The 21571-nt window shown below is 54.1% G+C and overlaps 1 protein-coding gene across 2 annotated transcripts in view; it reads right to left on the minus strand.

The window, feature by feature from the left end:
* The window catches only part of CACNG5 (calcium voltage-gated channel auxiliary subunit gamma 5), a 35566-nt gene extending 33933 nt beyond the window's left edge, over positions 1-1633 (minus strand). For both annotated transcript variants that reach the window (XM_049701921.1, XM_004275402.3), the window contains exon 1: positions 1488-1633. The gene's annotated coding sequence lies outside the window, so the exon portion shown is untranslated. The remainder of the gene's footprint in view (positions 1-1487) is intronic.
* Positions 1634-21571: the final 19938 nt, after the last annotated feature.

A 21571-nucleotide genomic window follows, 5' to 3' on the forward strand; every position in this document is an offset into this window, starting at 1 on the left:
TGTCGGGGGGTGTCTCAGGCACAGCTACAAGTTCCACCTTTCTAAGCACTCTGGGGACCTGGCGCTGTGACGAGATGTCCCCAGCTACCGCAAGCTGCCGAGTCAGCGGAGAAGCGAGGCAGAGCTAGCGCTTCTCAGGTGGGCGGGGGGCTCTGGAGGGAGCACTGGCTGTCGGGTCAGCAGAGGTTGCTGCCGACCCCATGCCCATGGTGCTGGGACGTCCTGGAGCCAGGACATCAGATCCGAGCCGAAGTCCCCCAGTGCCCACCTCCAGGGCAGTCCAGGCTGTTAATTCATCAGACCCTGGGGATGTGGAGGTGAGGGAGGGGGCCTGAGTGGGCCGGGAGGCAGGTCCCATCTGTGATCCCTGTGGAGCAGCTGCCAGCACTGGCGACAGCTGGAGCGTGACTTCTGTCAAACTGAGACAGGCCCCCACTTGGGGACCCTCTCCTGGCTCCTGCTCTTGCCCAGTCACTGATAATTCAGTGCAAAGTGGGTGAATCCTTTCCTTAACGAAAGTCCTCAACCATGAAAAGGGCCACCCATGTGTCTGGCAGGCCCCAGGGGGCAGACGAGAGCCCGTGGCCCCAGCCTGCTCACAGGCAGCCCGGTCAGCACCGGAGGGGCTCAGAATGTGAGCCTCCCCCCGAAGCCAGGTCCCAGGGAATCATCTCTTCAGTCCTAGGAAGAGGCAGTCTGACTTCATTTAACAATTTTTAGCACACTGCATCTTCATCAATTGCCCAATTAGGATGAGGGCAAAGCGACAGGTCAAGTAATTAAAGTGGAGGCGGGGCTCTGGCGCGACTGGGGAACTATCCTGGTGTGTGCCTGGGGGGCTGCCGTCGCACACTCTGCGTCTGCCTGCAGGTTCCCCAGCGCCTCCCCGCGTCTCCCCCCACCCCCCCCGCCGCCCCCGTGGCCTCCGGCAGGGACACTTCCTCCCAACCCAGCCGGACCAAGCATCCCCACCAGTCCCACCACCCCCGCGGCCAGGTGGGGCCCGTCCGGGGCAGGCGGGCCCGCGGGCCTGTCTGACCGCTGGGGGAGGGAGGCCACCCAGCAGGCTGCGGTTAAGCGGGGAATTCGACCCGCGTAGACGGACAGCGCAGCTCGACAGGTGGGGGTGGGCTTCCCCGCCCGCACGATCCGGCTAATGGCCGCCGGCGCTCTTCGAGTTTGCCGTGGGAGTCCGCCCTCAGCTTCGGGGTGGGCAGCTCAGCAGCGTCCGCAGAGAGGGGGCGTCATCACCCCCCCTCACATCCCCGAGACAGACAGACAGACGCGCACACGCACGCGCACACGCACTCCCCCACCCCGCCCCTTCCTCTCCGCGCCCGCCCGGGATGCGCGCACGCGGGGACTGTGGCCCCCGCCCCGCGGTAAGGGGGCAGCGGGCGCGGCGGCGGCTCGGGCTCGGGGGGAGCTTGTCCCTTGCGGGGCCCACGCGGGGACAGCCGGTCTCCCCCGGTCTTCCCGGCTCCTACCTCGCTGGAGCGGCAGCGGACCCCGGCCCTGGTCGAGCGTCCCTCGCAGGCTCCGCGCGGGGCAGGAGGTACCGAGCGAAACTCCGGGGCGCCCGCCCCGTCCGCCCGCACGAACCGCCCGGCACCAGTGGCCGCGGCCGCCGTTCGAGCCGCGGCGGGGAGTGGGCGGGGCCGGGGCGGGGCCTCACCCCCCCCCCACCCCTGCGAGCCGTCGGCTGGCTTGGGGACTCTGAGGACACTGGGTCCACCCGGGAGGTGCGCACGTCTGGGGAAGCACCTTCGCGGGGTTTGCAGGTGGCTAGTCGCGGGCTGGGGTCTCGAGGAGAGGAGTTCGGGGGCCACGGAGAGCTTGGCCGAGCCCTCCCGGACTTGAGTCAGATTTACCTTCAGATTTCAGCTGCTGCTTCTGCTGTTTAACCAGCATCATCACTGTCATCGTCAAAACAACACAACTCCACCACCAGCTAGTGTGTACTGATCACTCCCTGTGCACTAGGCACGGTTCAAAGCGCTTTGCTCCCATGGAATCCTCCCTCCCAACAACCCCATTGTACGGATGAGAAAACTGAGGCCCGGAGTCCTGAAGCGATGTGCCTGAGGACACGCGGTGTAGCTCAGTCTGCCTGGCTCCTGGATCCGTGCTTTCTTTCTGTGTGGCCTTAAGCACACCCCTCGGAAGTATAGAGTGGAAATACATGTGCAATAATGATCGCAACCAATATTTTGTATTTCTTCTTTCTTCCGTTTATATGTCTCCTTTATTCTCTGGGCTCCGGACCCCCAGTAGGTGCTCAATAAATATTTGTTAATCAGTGACTTGTTTGAAAGCTGCAGCTGGAGCCCGGTTGGATGGTTCAACCCAACAGTTAACTCTTTCTGGCCTGAATCCTTGCCCATCTTCGTTTCTGTGACGACGGCCTGACCGGCACCCTTGTCCAAGACGTTCCTGTGACTTGCTTACGGAACAGCAGCTTCTGCCCTCTGCTCTGACAGGTAAAGGTCACCCTGCAAGGAGGAGCCTCCAGGAGGTGAGCTTGGCCAGCCAGGCCATGGGAACCCTTCCGCTGGAAGGTCTGTAGTCTCTGCAGACCGTGATGTGGTCAAATACATGGGATGTGCATGTGTTTGAGGGCAGAAGTAGGCTTCCGAAGAATGAGACACCATCAGTGAACGTTATTTGCTGAAAACTGTAAGGCAGCAGTGCAACAGGAGCCTGTATGCTTCTAAGATCTCCTGACCTGGGCGTCACAGGACATTGTCACCTGTGAACGGGGTCGTGTGGAGTTGAAACCACTGAAGGTTTATGGGGAGGACACACCAGGTTTCTATGCACAGCACTTTAGGCCTGAAAACTTCCCAGCTTTCTCCCTCTTCTCTCGCCTTCCCCAGGAGTGTTCCTCTCCACGTCCCAGGGTGCCCTGATGGAGAGGACTCTCACCCCGCTGAAGGTGTCCACATCTCTCGACTGGGACCGAGTCTCACACCTCTCAGACTCCCAGACCCCACCACCCCCAAACTCTTCCAAATGTGTACTCCTTCTGCTTGGCTTCTTTGCCACATGGAAAACTCCTATAGGTCCTGCAAAACGTGCTCAATTTGCTCCCTCTGACCCAATACACATAATTTCTTCCTTGCCTCATCTGGGCCCGGGAGCCTCCTGACTAGCTCTTTCCCATTTAGCAACGGTGAGTTTGTCAGTCTCCCCAGCTATGCTTGTGAGCTCCTTGAAGGCAGGGGTCTTGCACACAGTAGGTGCACAGTTGATGCACTGTTGAATGACTGAATCTAAGTAGATGCATTTCCCCAAGACTGAGGTTTGTCAAATCAAGGGGAAAACCACCCACCAGAGCAACTGAACTGGATCAGTGATATGAAAAGATGAAAACTGGGCAGGGCAGCCAGGAGCTGTGCCTCTCTCAAGGGCTGCATTTAATGTTCCCAGCAAAGGCCAGAGATGCTGCCCTGGGATCTGTGTCCTACAGGGTCAGCTCTGCTGGACAGCAGCAATGTCTTCAGGCAACAGAAGAGTGTGTATTAGGGTTGGGGGTGAGCAGGCTGCCTGAAGGTGGGTATGAAGGAAGGGGTAGCTGGGGCATGGGGTGTCCTCCTTCGTGGGCCGATTGAGGGTTGCTAGAATGCCCACTTGCTCCCCAGACTGGGCCCCTCTTTCATCTGATGATGCTGTTCTCCAGGGTGAAGGAAGAGACCCATTGCCCACCTAAGGCATCCTTCAGAAGGACCGTCGGTCTCCGGGGGTGTTCACAGCCTCTCCCCTAGTCATTCTGCCTGAGGCAAGTGGGGAGCCCTCACAGGTGGGTGGTTGAGAGGAAGGGGATTTGGATCAGGTGGATGGGAATTCAACCTGATTCTGCCCCTAACTAGCTGTGCGACTTGGACAAGTTACTTGACCTCTCTGAGTTTCGCTTTACCGCCCTCTAACCAGGGCTGATTTCACGGGTATGTGACCTGTGCACTCGCCCAGAACCTGCTCTTAGGCTTGGTTGGTCTCATGATCTGCTTTGGCGGTCTTAAAATTTTTAATCATTTTGAACAAGGGACCGCATTTTCATTTTGCACCAGACCCCACAAGTTATGGAGCTGGCGATGACATCCCCCAACACACGCTTCATTGGGATAATGTTTGCACAAACGTCTAACAGCCGGCTCGCAGCAGAAGTTAGTTTCCCTTCCTCTGATCTGGGCTTGAAGAGGAAGAGGTCGCCAGGTGGACAGAGGGACAGGAAGGCAGTTTCAGGCAGAAAGGCCGGCCCAGGCAAAGGTAGGAGGACACCAGTTGCGTTCAGGGAAAGGCCGGCCGTCTGGGGCGGGCGGGGTGGAGGGCTGCGGGAGACACACCTCAGGACACGCGGTGGGGACAGAGTGAAAGGCCTTCTGGTTCCTTTCAGGAGCTCGGGCCTCAGGCCTGGGGGCCCGTGAGGGGCAGGGAGGGCCCTAAACACCAGCATGCTGAGCGGAAGGCTGCTCCCGTTGTGTTGAGCTGATGAGACAGGCAGTGGAGGGCGTGGGCGGGAGCCCTGCTTGGAGCTGCCCGCGCGCTCGCTGTCGACTTGATGGGGAAATTCTGTAGGTGTTTGTTAAGCCCAGCAGTTGCGCTTGGGGACCTGGGGGCTCTGGGCCTGATGAATAATGGAGCAGCCCTTCCTCTCTGGGCCTCTTTCTCGCTTTTCAACAATTCATGCATTCCCGTGGTTGAAGCGTTGCATAAAACCTCAGCTTTTTCTGAATCCGAGGCCAAGCTCGGCGAATCCGATGCCTGCATGCCTGAGGTCTTAATTAGAAACATACATACACGGGAGCGCACTCAGCCCACGTGCCCTGTGCTCCTATCAAGGAAAATGCCCCATTACCTCCCGAGGAGGCGTGAAGGCCGGGCCAGGCCCCCTGGAGGTGGAGGGGAGGCTAGCTTCCCCGGTGGGTGCAGGGTTGGGAAGGTCCACGGAAGGTGCGCCCCGCCCAGGGTAGGAGACTGTGACGCTCAGCCCCCTTCGAAGTCAGGCCTGTTCAGGGGACCTACTCTGGCTGACGGAATATGAGGAGAAGTGATATGTGTCACTGCCAGGTGGAGGCTCTAGGGGCCACCGACCACTTTGCCATATTCCATTTTCCCTGCCTTTGGGACTGTGGAGAGGCAAGTCAGCATGGAGCTTCTGTCGCTCCGAACCTCCAGGTGACTGAGGAGCAGAGCGCCCCCTGCCGACCTCTAATGGACACACAGCCTGAGCAAGAAAAACTTTCTTGTGAAGCCGCTTGGGTGGAAGGGTAGCTCGCCGCGGCCGCGGAGCTTGGTCTCGCCCGATTCGGCTCCCCTGCCCGCCGGCCCTTTCTTGCACCTTCTAGCACCCACTGCTCATTCGTTCAGCAGCGCGTGGGCTGCACTCTCCGTGCAGTGAGCAGATGGGCTGGGGAAACCCTGAGCGCCAGGTCTCCGTGGCTGCCAGCGCTGATGTGGGAGGACGGGTAACAGAGAGAGGGGGGCACCTTCGAAGGTGTCGGGATGGAGATCAGAGTTTCCCAGCAGATCCAGATCAGGTTTGAAATGGGCACGACCTCAGGGCCTGCGGGGCCTCTGTGTATGTGTGTGTATCAGAGGGAGGGAGGGGGGAGGCCCAGGGAAGAGAGAAGAGGGCCTCGAGGGGGTGGGTGTGTGTGTGGGCAGGACCGGGCAAGGCCGGGGAGAGGAGACCTGCGCTCAAGGGAGCGGTGCGTCTATGGCGCGTTGGCCGATGATAGTGACAGTGGTGTCTGCTACCTGCCGCAGCCTGCCGGGTGCTGGCACACACTGGCCCTTTGGGTTCTCACAACGACCCTCTGAGCGAGGACACCAGTACCCTCCATTCCAGATGAGAAGGCTTAAAGAAGCAATTTGCCCTGGAAATGGCAAAATGATAGTGCTGGAGGGAGCATGGCATATTCAGGCTCCATCCTCGCGGGCATCACCCACGCCGTGAGTGGGTACAACACACTGTGTCCTCAGGCTGGCCGTCAGGGCCCGGGCACGCGGGATCTGGTCTCAGCAGGGAGCTCTTTGGGACCCACGTGTTCGGGATGACTGGGCCAACAGGGAAGCCTAGGGACACAGGGCCACTGGCCGCAAGAATATTCAGGGCCCAAGAGACACTGGGCTTCAAGAAGCAGGAGACCGAGTCTCTGCTCTGCCTCAAGGAGGGTGCCGGGTGGCTCAGCGATGCTCCCTGGCGAGCTGGTGGGCGGGGCCCTACAGGGGGGCTGGGCTTGCGGATGTGCTAGCCCACCAGGTGACCTTGCTGACTCCCCTGCTCTTTTCTCAGCCGTGGGTTCAGGCCTGTGAGTTTCCCTGTTTTCCTCCTGGACTTGACTTTGCTGGTGGGGGAGGGGTTGATGGGACCACGGGTCCACCCCCCTGTCCCTCATTCCTCCAGACCTCACTCGCCCCTCCTTTGCGGTCGCCCCTGTCGTTCAGTCTCTGCTGTTTTCACGGCCCGCCCCCTCCTCCCCCGCAGCCCGCTAAGTGGCTCGGCAGGTTTCCCAACGTGGCTGGCCAAGAACTGAGTCCTTTTCTTAGCAGGACGTGCTCTCTCCTCTGGATGCCGCAGGGCGTGGAACCTGGGAGCGGTCCCGCCGCTGCGCATGTCCTTGCCGGGTGACCGAGCAGCCACTGTGTTCGCCCCACTGGCCGTTCTCCAAGCTGCCCTCCCCGTCCCCCAGGACCAACTGTTCAGCCTCTGCTCTCATAATTTGCCCCCTTGGCAACTGGATGATTGCTTATAAAACAGTTCCAAGGGCAGGGCAGCCCGTCAACCAAATGAAGACTCTTCTCCATTCCGACTGCTGACAAAGGTGCCGGTGCTCGAGAAACGGCACTGAAATGAGGGCCCTGGACGTGGCTGAATACGGCAGGGTGGGAAGACAGGAGCGGGGGAGGTTTGGCAGGAAAGGTCTGAAGGTGGCCTCGTGGGGACAGCTCCCTGCGGGGCTCAGGAAGCAGGTGGCTGGAGGAGGGTCTTTGCAAAGGGTGATGATTGCAGCCGGGTCGTCTGAGACTTTCTTGTTCTCTGCTGATCCCGGGAAACTCTCTGCCGGGTGACTCGTGCTCCTGGGCCTCAGGGAGATGCCAATCCTATGTGAACATCAGTGTGGACACACGTGGGCTAAGGTGTTAGATAGGCCAGGTGGCATAGGCCCAGCTCCTTAGAGACTGTCCAAACGTCCCCTCCATAAGAAGAAGACCGACGACAGTGGTTGTAAGCCCAGCGAGCTGGTCAGCGCTCCAAGGGCAGGGGGGCGGCTCAGCTGACTGGGCAGCTGCAGGGTGGGTGAGGGAGCCCGTAACAAAGGGCCAGAACCCCAAGGCTGGAAGGGGTGGTGGGGAGAAAGGGGCCAGGAACGGAGAGCGTGTCCGTGGACTTCAGACAGAGGTCAGGACCAGGTTCCTGAGAAGGCAGAGAGCAGCATTTCGTATAGTGATTTCCCAGCTTTGAAGGTGATGGAACAAACTTTGAAAGGTAGGAGTGAGGGGGGTTTTCTAAGCAGGCAGCATCTGGGAAGGAAGCACAGAGGAGCCAGCCGGGGTGGGGGGGTGTGCTGATGCCCGCCCCCCCCCGACCCACTCCCCCTGCAGCCGTGAGTGACCGTGTCCTACAGCCCCGGGTCTGCTCCCATCCCGGCCTGATGGTCAGGCCCCTCCCTCAGGCAGTGATTAAAGCTCGAGAAAGGGACCACTTTTGGTGGGGTGATCTGACTGCAGATATCAAAAGCATTGAAATTGTTAGCAGCCTCTGACCTCGTGATCCCTCTTCTCTGACCCCAGTGATCAGTATTCATCACAGCCTTATTTATGATGGACGTGAATAGGAAACTCCCTCAACACCTACTGTTCAGGAATCCATCAGGGGGCGCATGCTACGTATCCAAAGAACAGAGTGTTATAGGGCCATTAAAAATCAAGTTTTTAATTTAAGGATACAGAAAATGCTCACAGTATCTAAATATTATTTACTCTATATATACGTGTATTTATTAGATAGCTAAGTCAAGATCAGGACACAAGAATATTTATGTAATATGATCCACTTTGTGAAAAAATAAAATTACACGCATGTACAAGTGAGCAATAAAAGGTCTACAAGGAAGTATACCGAAGTGTGCACAGCTGTTAGCCCCTGGGGAAAGATGACGGGTGATAATTACATTCTCCATTCTTTTCTATATTGTTTAAAATTTTCTTACTATGAATATATGTATATGAATACTATAATCAGAAAAAATAACCATTATTATTTTAAATGAAGGTAAAATATACATAAGATGTACCATTTTAACCATTTTTAAATGTATCGTTCATTGGCATTCAGTACATTTACGTTGCTGGGCAACCATCACCTTCCAAAAAAATAACACTTTTAACTTGCAGTTTTCGGTACAGATTGCAGGAGAGGGCTGGAAGCTAGAATTTCCAAATTTCCACATGAACACATCTCTCGGCAATTTCCCGAAATTGACTCAAGCATAAACTCGGGTCTGCTCCACGGAAACATTGAAACTGACTGTATCATCAGGATTGTTCTGGTTGCAAGTGACAGAAAATCAGGAAAGGGAATTCATTGACTTATGTAGCCGGCATCTGGGCTTAGAGAGGACGGTGCGGACAGGTCCTCGGGGGAAAACCTGGGAACAGATCCCGGAAGAAGGCACGGGTGCTTTTCACCGAACCAGCAGGTGCTCACCACACAGAGGTTAGGGAAACATCCTCCCATCATGCACCAGCCGGCCCCTGCTGAGGCTGGTATCGCTGTGACACTGACGTTTCTCAATTGATAAGCTTTTTTATGGAGATGAAATTCACATGACATAAAATAAACCATTTTTAAAGTGAACGGTTCAGTGCACGTAGGGAGTACATTCACATTGTTGTAAAATCGCCACCTCTATCTAGTTCCAAAACACTTTCACTACCCGACAAGGACACCCTGGACCCACTAAGCAGTTAGTTCTCACTCCCCTACCCCCAACCCCTGGCTGCCACCAACTGCTTTCTGTTTCTATAGAGTTACCTATCTGGCTAGTTCATACAAATGGAATCTTACCATATAGAGCCCTTTGTGTCCGGTTTCGTACACTTAGTGTAATGTTCTCAAGCCTCGTCCACACTGTAGCACGTGTCAATACTTCATTCCTTTTTGTGGGAACATTCTATTGTATCACAATTTGTTTATCCATTTACCCGCTGATGGATATGTGAGTTGTTCCACCTTTTGGCTACTGGGAATAGTGTGACTATGAACATGCGTGTACATGTATTTGTTTGGACACCTGTTTTCAATTCTATCGGGTACACACCTAGGAGTTGAATTGCTATATCATAGAATAATTCTCTGTGTAACTTTGTGAGGAACTGACAGAATTTTCCATAGCGGCTAAACTGTTTTACATTCCCATCAGCAATGGACAAACGTTCCAATTTCTCCACATCCTTGCTAACACTTGTTATTTTCCTTTTAAAAATTATTATTAATTATTATTGTACCATAGCCCTCCTAGTGGGTGAGAAGCGTGACACTGATTTCCAGGATAAGGGGTCTGAGGATGTGGGTAGCAAAGGTGAGAATCAGAGTCTGGAACGGGCAGAGCTGGTCCCAGAACCCCTAGCAATGATGCTTGTCCAGAGGCTCTGGCTGTCCTTTCAGAGTAAGCGAAGGTCTGTAGGATTCACCTGGGCTTGGCTCTAGGAAGTGGGACTCCTTCTGGACATGACAAATTGGTCTCTCAAAAAAAAAAAAAAAATGGACCTGCTTCAGGTTATCTGGAAGCCTCTAGCTTCTGGAAACCGTGATGGAGAATGACATATCCCTCAGCCATCACGTGTAAAGATCATAGATTCTACTCATGCATGGGGAGAGAAAACAAGCTCCTTCCGTCAGTCATTACCATCTACTGGCAAATGTCTAAAATTTCCCGGCAGATCTGCTGTCCACTTGTGGGAGAAACTAGGTCAGGCTGTGTTTCCTGCCCCTTTTCAGGACAGTGATAATGATGGATGGCCCGCTGGGGTGAAAGGTCAGGGCTGCTCGACCGACCGGCTCGGGGACTCCGGCCGCTCCAGCAAGCCACACCTCCGCTCCAGCAAGCCACACCTCCGACACCCGTAACTCCGTGATCTCCAGCGGAGCGCACTCACGTGCCCTGGAGCGAGATGGGTCTGAGATTCAGTTCCACGTGTCGGCCATGAAGTGACTTGGGCAAATTGCTTGATCCCTCTAAGCTCTGGTTTCATCATTTGAAAACCGCACAGATTGCCCAGAACACCCACCTTGGGGGTTTGTGGGGAGAATAAAGGAGACAATGTATTCCAAGGGTTCAGCACGGGGTCTGGCTAAAAGGAGCAAGTTTTATTATTATTTATGACACATTCAGTTATAGATTCCTATGGTGGAGGGGGTCCTTCTAGACTGTTCATCTTCTAAAGCGCCAGGCGCGTCCCTGAGAGCACAGGAGAGGACGGCAGGGAACGAGAGGGCGCCGAGTTCTCTGGGCACCATGGGCGCACCTGGTACCGGGCAAGCGGGATGGGCCAGGAGCCCTCGCGGGCCCACTAGGTGGGCGCCGATGGCCGGTGCCCAGGCAGGCTCTGCAGTCATGGGGACAATGCCGGCGCCTGCGGGTCATAGCAGAGCTTCCTGGACGACACCGGGCGGAAAGGTGCCCATTTCCCCCTCCTCCCTGGGGTGTCCTCCATGTGTCCCCCCGTGCCCACCCCCGTTCGAGGCCCCTGCCTTTCGGCCCCGAGATGACAAGCCTTGTTAACTGTCTAGAAAGCTTTAACCCCTAAGCAAACCGACTGTGGTCCTTCTCCCAAACAGTGAGAGGATGGGGCCAGATCCATGGTTCTCAGCCGGGGTGGCTTTGACCCCGACCCCGCGGACATTTGTCCATGTCTGGAGACGTTTTCGGTGGTCACGACTGGGGAGGGGGGTGCTAGTGGGAGGAGGCCGCTAGTGGGAGGAGGCCAGGGGTGCGGCTAAACGTCCTGTGGCACGCAGGACACTCACCACCGCAGAGAATAATGAACCGCAAACGTCATGGTGAGACACTCGTCAGGCGGAGAAATCCTGAAATGAGTAAAATATCGGATTCAAGGGCACCTCCCAAAGGGTGGGGCGGGGCGGGCGGCAGCTCTCCGCAGAGGTGCGCAGGTTGCTGGGCGACCCTCCAGCCCGGTCTGCTGCGGGGGTCCCGGTTTCTGTCCCGGCAGAACGGACAGGCCTCTGTTTGACTTCATGCGTCACCTGGTTGGGACGATCGGTTATACTGTCTTCCCATCGTTAGGGGCAAGCAACAGCCACCTGAGTGGAGGCAAAAGCCCCCGGACGAGGGGATGAGGGGACGGTTCTGCCCCTTCTGAGTCACGGCCGAGCCTGGGGGGGGGGGGGGAGGCGGAGCTTCACCGAGGCCCCGAAATCACTCAGGGCCTGTGGGACCAAAAGATCCTCCTACCTCCTCAAATGATTACTCTGTGTGTTTTCAGCCTAATAAGATTTCCCAGCAGCTCCTCTCCGGCCTTTCATCTTTCCTCCAAAGTCAGTTTATTGTTTTTTGCGCTGCTTTGCTTTGCTATAAATCCTTCCGGCTGCAGCAGTGGGTTTTGCTACTGAGCCCTGGGTAAGGACTTCTGCGGCAAGTCCGGGCAGCAAGATGCTCTCTCAGACCTGAAAAACTCTCTTTGATGTTGAGCTCTTCTCTCCCGACAGCCCCTCCCGGCCCCCGCGGGCCTTGGAAGGTCGTCTGAGGCAGCTCGCAGAAAGGGCCCCAGCCAGGACTCAGTGTGTCCTGGGCTCTCGCCTAAACCGGCCAGTGGCAAGGAGGCTGGAGTTCCGAGATTGGCTTTCACCATGAACACCCATCCCCTGGGGCACTAGAGGACCCATGTTTACCCCAAGTCAGCCCCAGATGGTGTTCTGTTAGCCGAGAGGAGCCCGGCGTGGCGATCAGGTAGGCCACGGACATTCAGAGTTTCCCCAGGGAACTGTGCAGTAGCTGGACCAGGTAAAGCACCTGCCCGGCCCGGCCCCCCTCAGAGGGGGACTTCCTTTGCTCCTCTCTTTGACGACGGGGTGGGGAGCTTTGTGTCAGTTGGCTTCCCTCCTCGGCCATGGATGGCTGGGCCACAGGTGGGAGCCTGACCCCCAGCAGCAATCCACGGGCTTGCTGGTGACCAACGACACGGCCTGACCCGAAAGGGCCCCAGGCCAGTGTGGCTGGTTGGAATTTTGAGAAAACAGACAAGTAGAGGGGGCGGAGCACATCCAGAAGGTTACATCCTGGCGCTTCTGTTTGTATGTCTCTCTCGAGATGAAAAAATTACAGCGGTGGGCAAAGACCCGTGGTTGCATGGGCGGCGGCCGGGAAGAGGTGAGTATAACGTAGCAAAAGGGAGTTTCTTTCTGGAAGGAACAGCTCCTGATCTTGAACGTGGTGGTGGTTATGTGACTCCACACGCGGTAGGGTTTCATGGTATCACACGCGCACGCACACACGCGCACGCGCACAGCATGTAAAACCCGGTGGGATCCGAATAAGGTCTGTCCTCAGTTAACAGTATTTCACTCGCTCGATGTCCTGATTTTGACGATACGCTGCGGTTATGTAAGACATCATCATGAGGGGTATGTGGGCCCTCTGTATTATTTTCGCAGTCTTTTGAGCCTTAAATGATTTCAAAATAAAAGGGTTTAGAAAGAAAAAGAGAAGCTGAGATGCCGATGTGAGAGACAGAAAGAATTCACCTCCCAGAACTGCCAGAGACCCCAAGGTTTCCAGGCCCTGCTGGGCACAGCTGTGCTGACTGCAAACCTAGGCGCCTGAGCAGAGCGAGCTCCTGGCACATAGTCTCGACGTGCAGTTTTTATTATTTCCTTAGGAGACAAATCCCCACAGCAGAACTGCTGTGCGCAAGCGCGTTTTTAAGACTCTTGCTACCTGGTGCCAAACCGCCCTCCAGAAGAACTGTACCGATTTATATGCCGCCCGCGGCGTACGAGAGGGCTGGCTTCCCCAAGTCTTGCCAAAATTGGGTTTTAATCTTTAAAGAAGGCTTAATCTTTGCCAATTTGATAGATAGAACTTGGTGTCTCATGGTTTGCTTGTTTTCCTCCAGGAATTCTAAATTCTCGAACCAGGTCGGACCACATAATCGGCTACTTACCTAGAGATTTGGGTTTGTTTATTTATTATTTATTTATTTATCGGTCACCTTCATGAAGTTGCATTTCAAGGTTAAGCCCCGAACTTGATAAAGGTCACTAAAGAAAGGCCATGTGAAATTTGCTACTGCATTTATTTTTTTAAAGCTCCCCCAATATCCTAGAGGACGTCATTTCTTCTATGGCGCACTCTCTCTTCCATGTGATAAAATCACACCCGAGAATTTCCTCTGGGATTCAGTGCTAGGAGATGCTTTCATTCCTAGAGGAATATATGTGCTTCCTCTTTTCCAATGGTTCCCAAGTTTTTTGGCTGCTAGGAAATACAAAGCCAAGTATGAGGGTCAAACAGCAATTTTGTTAACTCTTGTGGGAAATATATTTATGTTTTTATTGTCTTTGGTCCTGACCTTCTGTTTTTATTTATTGTTCACTTGGAGTGTTTTAAGCCACTTCAGATCCCGTGGACAGAGGCAAAAGCTTAAAGCTCTCTGGACCGTGAGCTCTGGTAATCACTGCCACCTGGGTACATAGCCCAGCCCCGGCACCTCATATAGTGCTCACGGAAATATTTGTTGGACGAATTAAGGAAGGAATTTGACAACAAACCAACAACAGCATTGACGTTGATTGAATAGAAATGCAAGTTACTAGTTGATCCAAGAGCAAGAAAATGTTACCAGGGAAAGTAGAGCTTCAAGAAGCAAAACAGAAGGAAAAAAGTACCGAGAGTCTCAAAAATGTTCAGTCATTCTATTTCTGGGAGCCCAACTGAGGAAATGATCCAAAATGTATTCAAAATTTTAGGAACAAAGATGTTCATCGCTGAGTTGTTCAAAATAATTAAAAAACTGGAAACAACCTAAAGTCCAGTAATAGGGGAATTAGTTAGAAAACTAAGGTAGTAGCCATTTAAAGTATTCAGTACAAAGAGTTCTAATGACTTGAAGAAAACAAATGTGTGCAGTATTACATGACAAAGCAGGATACAGAATTGTATACTCATGTTTCCCACAAGGTAAGACGATGCACGCAGAAGGAAGGAAATAAACTGCGCTGTGATCAGTGGTTATCTCTAGGTGGTGTGATGAGGGGTGAATTTTATTATTTTATCTTGACTTTTCTATATTTTCCAAATTTTCAATAACAAGCATGTATTTTACAATAAAAGGCTTGATTAAAAAGAGGGGATAAAAAAGACACAAAGCAATAGCAAGACTTACTGAAATGCATTTTGGGACAAGAGTCTCATTCCATCAACGTGCAACCGAAGTGGTTTCTTGCTTCTCTTCCTGACAGCGGTCACTGCCCTGGAAGGCTCACCTACCTATGATGTGGTGTTTTAAATATGTCCCCAAATCCAAAGTGGCCCTTAGTCCTCTCCCCTTGAGTATGGGCTAGACTGAGTGACTTGCTGCTAAGAAATAGCAAATGGTGGAAGTGATGATGTGTATCGTCCAGGATTGATGGTCAAAGGCATTGCTTCTTTCTTGCTGAGTCTTGGATCATCCGCTTTGGGGGAAGCCAGCTGCCCTGTTGTCAGATGTTTGAGCAGCGCTATGGAGACCCAAGGGGTGAGAAGCTGAGGCCTCGTGTCAATGGTCACGAGAGTGAGCCTTCTTGGAAGCCGACACTCCAGCCCCAGCAAAGCCTTCAGATAACGGCAGCCCTGAGTGACACTTGACCACAACCTCATGAGAGACCCTGAGCCAGTCCACCCAGCTAGGTCACTACCAAATTCCTGACCCACTGAAACTGTGAGATAATAAATGTTTGTTGTTTTAAGTTGCTAAGTTTTGGAGTAATTTGTTATGCAGCAGTAGATAACTAATACACATGGTAACTATTAGATCTACATGCAGGTACGTAGGGTGTATGAGTATGTATGAAACTTTGAAATGATTCAATTGTGTATTCGAATTTGTGGTTTCCTTTACTTCTTACTGCATTTTGACAATATGTATCAAAAGCCCTGAAAAGGCTCATAGCCACTGACCAAAGATTCCAACTTTTTGCGGACTTCCCTGGTGGTCCAGTGGGTAAGACTCCATGCTCCCAATGCAGGGGGCCCGGGTTCGATCCCTGGTCGGGGAACTAGATCCCACATGCTGTAACAAAGAGCCTGCATGCTGCAACGAAGGTCCCACATACCACAACTAAGACCCCAGGCAGCCAAAATAAAGAAATAAATATTTAAAAAAATTCCAACTTTTTGAAATTTATCCTAAGGATGTGGAATCTTCCCACAAGAATATAATTCCAAGACCAGGGATTTTGTTGGTTTATTGCTGTATCCCCAAGATCCAGAAGAGTACCTGGTCCATAATAGGGGCTCAATAAATATTTTTTGAATGAAAGAAAGAAAGAATGAAATACTGGTTAAGTGTGTAAAGATATAAAGATTAGAATATTCAACACAGTGTTGTTTATGATAGAAAAAGTTGAGAACCTCCTAAACGTTAGGACATGAGGCTGAAAGTAAGTGAGGGGTTAGGAGGCATTATAATGCATATGTACAAAATGGAATACTATACAGCTCTTAAAAAACAACACAATTATGTGGAAAGATCTAAATTTTGCAGTGGAATCTTTCTTAGTTGATGTCCCCTGAATGACTGAATGGATTAACAGACTTTTTTTTTTTTCCTCTACAAAACACTAAATAATGCCCATGACATGCTGAACATCTTTTCTCTGTGGAATTGTGTTCTCACCATGACTTAGCACAAATCAGCCAACTTATTCCCCAAACATTTGATGCCACTATATTGTTTTTTAGTTAAATAATTTAAGCAAATGCCTCAGAAACTGAAGATATACGAGTGCAAAGAACAGAATTGTTTCAATGAAGACACAATAGCATGTTTAAGAAGGGTAATAAAGATGAGTTTTTAAAAACGGCTCTAGAGCTAGTTGTGGGCAAGGCTACTACAAAATACTAGAAAATATTGCAAACATCAAGAAGGACTTTGCATTCAGTTGCTTTGTGAATATTTTGCTTTTCTTCAAATAACCTCAAATTGGCAATTTTCAGTCAAGCATTATGGGTATAGTTTATGCAAGAAGGAGGCACGGAGAGAGAAGACCTCATCCTTTCTGAATGTTGTGTGTTTACATGCTCTAAGTTACATAAAATGTTTAAGGAACTTGCATGTCAACGTTTGCCATCCCCATTTTAGACGCCCAGCTTAGGGTCCCGGTAAGTTTGATATGAGAACTTCACTGTCCCCGTTATGAAAATGTAACAAAATAATTAATAATAATTAAGTGAAATGAGCAAATTATCAAGAATTTTTTTGTTTTTTAAATTTTATTTATTTGTTTGTTAATTTATTTATTTTTGGCCACGTTGGGTCTTCCTTGCTGCGCACAGGCTTTCTCTAGTTGCAGCGAGCGGGGGCTACTCTTTGTTGCAGTGCGCGGGCTTCTCATTGCAGTGGCTTCTCTTGTTGCAAAGCACAGGCTCTAGGCGTGCGGGCTCAGTAGTTGTGGCTCGTGGGCTCTAGAGCACAGGCTCAGCAGTTGTGGCGCACAGGCTTCACTGCTCCACGGCATGTGGGATCTTCCTGGACCAGGGCTCGAACCCGCGTCCCCTGCATTGGCAGGTGGATTCTTAACCACTGTGCCACCAGGGAAGCCCCTATCAAGCATTTTAAGTATGACAGTGGTTATCTTGGGATGGGGAGGTTTTCCTTCTCCTATCTGTATTAGCTACAAGAATCAGGTGTTATTTTGGTAAATTTTCCAGAAAGTACAAACACCCGCAGAGTATTCTGCCCCACCCCCACCCCAAGTCCAACCTTTCCTCCCTGGGCTGCCCTTTGCCAAAGAAATCAGCTCTTCCCTGTTGACAAGGTCTCTGGCCACTAGCTGGTGCTGACCCGCCCGGCCAGCCTTGACTCTCCCTCCCACACGCCCTGCGGGTCACCTGCACTCACTACTTCCATTTGTTTCTGACCTCTGGGAGGTCTCAACACCAGGGTTGTCCTGTGGGGGGAGGGTGACCCCAGAGCCAGCCCCCCCGCCTGCCAGCTTGCTCCTTCCTCTGGGGCTTCTCCAGGTGACAGCCAGCCAGGTGGGGCGGCTGCAAAGGGACCTGCTGGGTTTTGAGAACCGCAGTGCTATTTTTCTCTCTCTACCCACACCCAGACAGCTCAAAAAAAAAAAAAAAAAAAAAAAAAAAATCAGATGAAGGTGGGAGAGAGGCTTCCAGAAACAGTTACAGAAGGGCCTCTGGTCTCATAGGCATCAGAGTCAGATGAGAAAAGAAAACTTCCCTTGGTGGTGGGGTGGGCTTTGCAGGAAGCCGTAAGGGGAGAAGGCCCCCGGGAAGGTCCCGCACACCCCAGCCAGGCTGCCTCTTTGGTGCCCTAAGTGTTCAAGGTCAGAAAGGACAGAGAAGCCTCGCTGTGATGCTTAGAAGTTATAGAACTGGAAACCAGTTAATTAACCTGGGCCTCAGTTTCCCCATCTGTAAGGTGTGAACAACGGCTTCTATTCTGCAGGCGTGCCATGGGGATTAAACGAGATGATTACGTGGGAATTACGCAGCGAGCACTGGATACGAGTCATTCCTTCCCCTCCCACCTGTTTACTGATTTCCGTGTGGTTTTGACCCCTCCCACCCATCCTTTCCTCCATCAGACCACAGCCTCCCACCCCCTCCTCCAGGAAGGCCCCCAGCATGGCCCACATCTCTGCTCTTCCATTTGGCTAGGTCTGCTGGGCGTTGCTCACCGGGAATTGTTTTTTTTTTTTTTTTTTTTTGCCGTATGTGGGCCTCTCACTGTTGTGGCCTCTCCCGTTGTGGAGCACAGACTCCGGATGTGCAGGCTCAGTGGTCATGGCTCACAGGCCTAGCCACTCTGCGGCATGTGGGATCTTCCCGGACCGGGGCACGAACCTGTGTCCCCTGCATCGGCAGGCGGACTCTCAACCACTGCGCCACCAGGGAAGCCCGGGAATTGTTCTTTAATCTCTCTGGACTTTGCTTTCCTCTTCTGTAAGATGGGCACAGTAGATAGGACCTACCTCAAGGAGTCATTGTGGGCTTTAAAAAATGCACTTAAGGTAACCAGAAGAGTGCCTGGCATGCCTTTGGTACTCACTCAGTGTGTGCCTGTGTGCGTGTGTGCTTGTGTATACTTTTATTTTTTGCCTTTTCCCTCCGTCTGTTGAGTCCACCACTAGCTCTTCCTGTTCTTTAGAACCAAATTGTATTTACCCCTCTCCTGCCTAGAATAGGCCTCTCTGCAATGTATTTATTGAATTGGCTTTTTAAAAAAAGCATCTCAGGGAGACATCCTGTTCTGCTTTCTTAGAGCCAAAGCACTGCTTGCACATCCCCGCAGGCTCCGCTCTGCTCCCCGCCCATGAGGTGGGCTGTCGCCTTTGCCCGTGTGTGTTAACGTTTCAGCTGAGCCAGGATTTCACCCCAGAGCACACAACAGGCTGGAGAAGAGAAAGCTCAGGGCCGTCAACAACCGCCCAAATGTAACCGCAGCAGCAGTGCCTCTAGGTGCTGGCTGGTGGCACAGACTGATAGCTTGGGTTTCCTCGGCTCGCGAAGAGCGCTGAGAGCTGGTCCTGAATTGATTTTCGCATGCACGTCTTGTCTCCTTAATCAGCCTGCGAACACCTCGAGCGCACGGGCCATGACACGGTTATGCTTTGGGTCACAACTTGCCAGGCTCAGAGCAGTCTTGGCTTCCATTCACTCATTTATTCATGCAACAAACATTTTTTGGAGCCCTACTATGTGTGAAGTACTGTTCTAGGTGCTGGGATCCCGCAGCGAACGGGATGGACCAGCTCGGTTTTCTTGTAGAGCTTATATGCTGATGGGAAAGGGCACACACACACACACACACACACACACACACACACACACACACACGAGTGAATAATCAAGCCAGCACTTTTCTGAGCTTACCTCCTACCCATTGAATTCACGTGCCACGAGCCAGATTGTATGAGGCTGGTGGGTAGTGTGAAATTTGCGTTTATTCTAAGGATCATGGGAAGCCACTGGAGGGCTTTAAGCAGGTAAAGGACCTGCTCAGACAAGGTCACGCTGGCTGATGCACAGAGGGCCATGGGGCGGGGGTCAAGGGCAGCCTCAGGAGCCAGGCGGGGAGACCGGTGGACGCGGGTGGAAGTGGACGGCCTGGGGGCCTGTTTCAGGGCAAGGTTCTCGGCAGCAGCACTGCTGCCGTTTGGGGCTAGATCATCCTCTGCTGTGAGGGCTGACCTGTGTGTTGTAGAACGTTTAGTACCATCCCTGGCCTTTGGCTTTTACCTACTAGACGCCAGTATCCCCTCTCTCCAGCTGTGACAACCAAAAATGTCTCAACACATGGCCAAACGTCTGCCCAGGGGGCAAAATTGCCCCCAGTAGCGAACCACGGCTTTAGGGTAGACCCAGCAGGTCTTGCTGGTGGACTGGATGTAAGTGGGCAGAGCTGGACACAGGCTGGTACCGGACACAGGACAATCAGAGAAGCCCCTGCCACCGCAAGGCGCACTGCCCACCATCTCAGGGCAGGGACAGAGGGGCAGAGGGATGGGGAGCCTCTGAAGCCACAGTGACACAGGCTCGGGTCCCCCGGGGGGTTACGCTTTCACTCTGTCTCTTTCAACAGCCGTTTGCTGCTCATCGCTGGCGTGGGCCCCTCCCTCCCTCCTCCCGCGCAGAGCGGGACGGGGGGCTGCTGAGCCCAGGGTGCCTCAAGGCTCGTCAGTGCCCCTCAGTCTCCCTCCCTCGCGGCTCAGCCGCCCCTTCTCGCGAGGACCCAAGTCCTGTTTACAGAACATCCAGGCACACGCCCCCATCAGCCCTGCTCCTGGAGGCCGAGGTTGGCTCATTGATGACCTTCCCACCGGGGACCCCCCGATCAGCTGGCACGCGGCCCCGTTTCTCAAAAAGGGCTGAAGGAGAGAAGAAGCCGTGCTCTTGCTGCATCCCTGGCCCGGCGTGGTCTTGGGGGCCTTGCGCCGGGGCTCCCACCGGGTCGTGAAAGCTGGCGTCCATTGCGGGAGATGCTCCACACAGACCCTCGGCCCGATGGGGCCGCACCGTCATAAGCAGCGCCTTTTGCACGCGAGGAAACTGAGGCCCCGGGAGACACAAACAACTCGGCCCCGATCGAGCAGCTACCACCGGGGGGAGGCCAGCAGGATGGCTACAGAGCTTTGCTCTCAACCGCCCCTGGGCTGCCTCTCCTGGGGTGGGAGACGCAGGGTGAAGCAGGGGAGAAGCTCACGGGCGTGGATGCACCAGAGGAGGTGGCCACGGGCGCCAGGCCCACGCGAGGATGGGATGGGGCACGAGGGGGATGGGGGAAGGAGCCATGAGGGGGAGGGGGAGGAGCCACGGGGAAGGGGAGGAGCCACGGGGGACGGGAGGAGCCACAGGGGACGGGGAGGAGCCACGGGGGGGACGAGAGGCGCCATGAGGGGGAAGGGGAGGAGCCACGGGGGGGACGAGAGGAGCCATGAGGGGGAAGGGGAGGAGCCACGAGGGGAGGGGAGGAGCCACGGGGGATGGGGAGGAGCCACGGGGGACAGGGAGGAGCAACGGGGTCCACATCAAGCTGAGCGACCCTCTGAGTTGGCTCAGCCGTGAGCTGCCAGCCCAGCCAGAGCCCCACCTGGGTCGTAGGTACCAGGCCTGTGTGTCTGGGGGGCCGGGGACAGGCTTCCCGGGCAGCCGGGAGCCGCGATCTCGAGCTTAATGATACATCAGTCCTGACCTCCTGGTGTTCAGGCCACCCCCTAGGCCTCCGTGGCGCCAGGAGGACCTGCCCACCTGATCTTGCTGGGCCTTGGGGTTGCCCCGCGGGGTGAATCGCGGTGGGCTGAGCCAGGCCCTCCCTGTGGCAGCTGCTCCGAGGACGCTGCCCTGCTCTGTGCCGGATGCACGCGCTCCATCCCGCATTGCAGCCAAAGGGAAAGAGAGCGCGCGGCGGGCCTGACGCACGGAAAATAAAACAGCACCTGGTGGGCGCGAGGGCAGAGGCTGAAGAGCCATTTTAAGCCGCCCTCCACATGGCCTCTTTGCCAGGCAGCGGAGCAGCAGCCATGAGCCGCGTGTGCCTGTGCGAGCAACCAGCCCCGAGTGAAGCCTGGGCCAGCCCAGAAGCCAGCGACCACTCGCCGCTCCCAGGGCCCTAGACGTGCTCCTTGCTGCTCCTCATCTAAACCGGCAGCGGGAAGATCCTGACCTTTCGGGAGATGCAGGGGGAATACAGCAGCTTGCGGACGGGACGTTAGCCCCGTGGACACTGGCACTTGGGTCATCTAGTGAGCAGACTGGGGCAGGACCTTGAGGAAGGGACCACAGGGCAGAGCCGGTCGGGAGAGGCCGGGATCGGATGACCCCGAGAGCGA

Source organism: Orcinus orca, chromosome 19, assembly GCF_937001465.1.
Source record: "Orcinus orca chromosome 19, mOrcOrc1.1, whole genome shotgun sequence".
Classification (NCBI taxonomy): Eukaryota; Metazoa; Chordata; class Mammalia; order Artiodactyla; family Delphinidae; genus Orcinus; species Orcinus orca.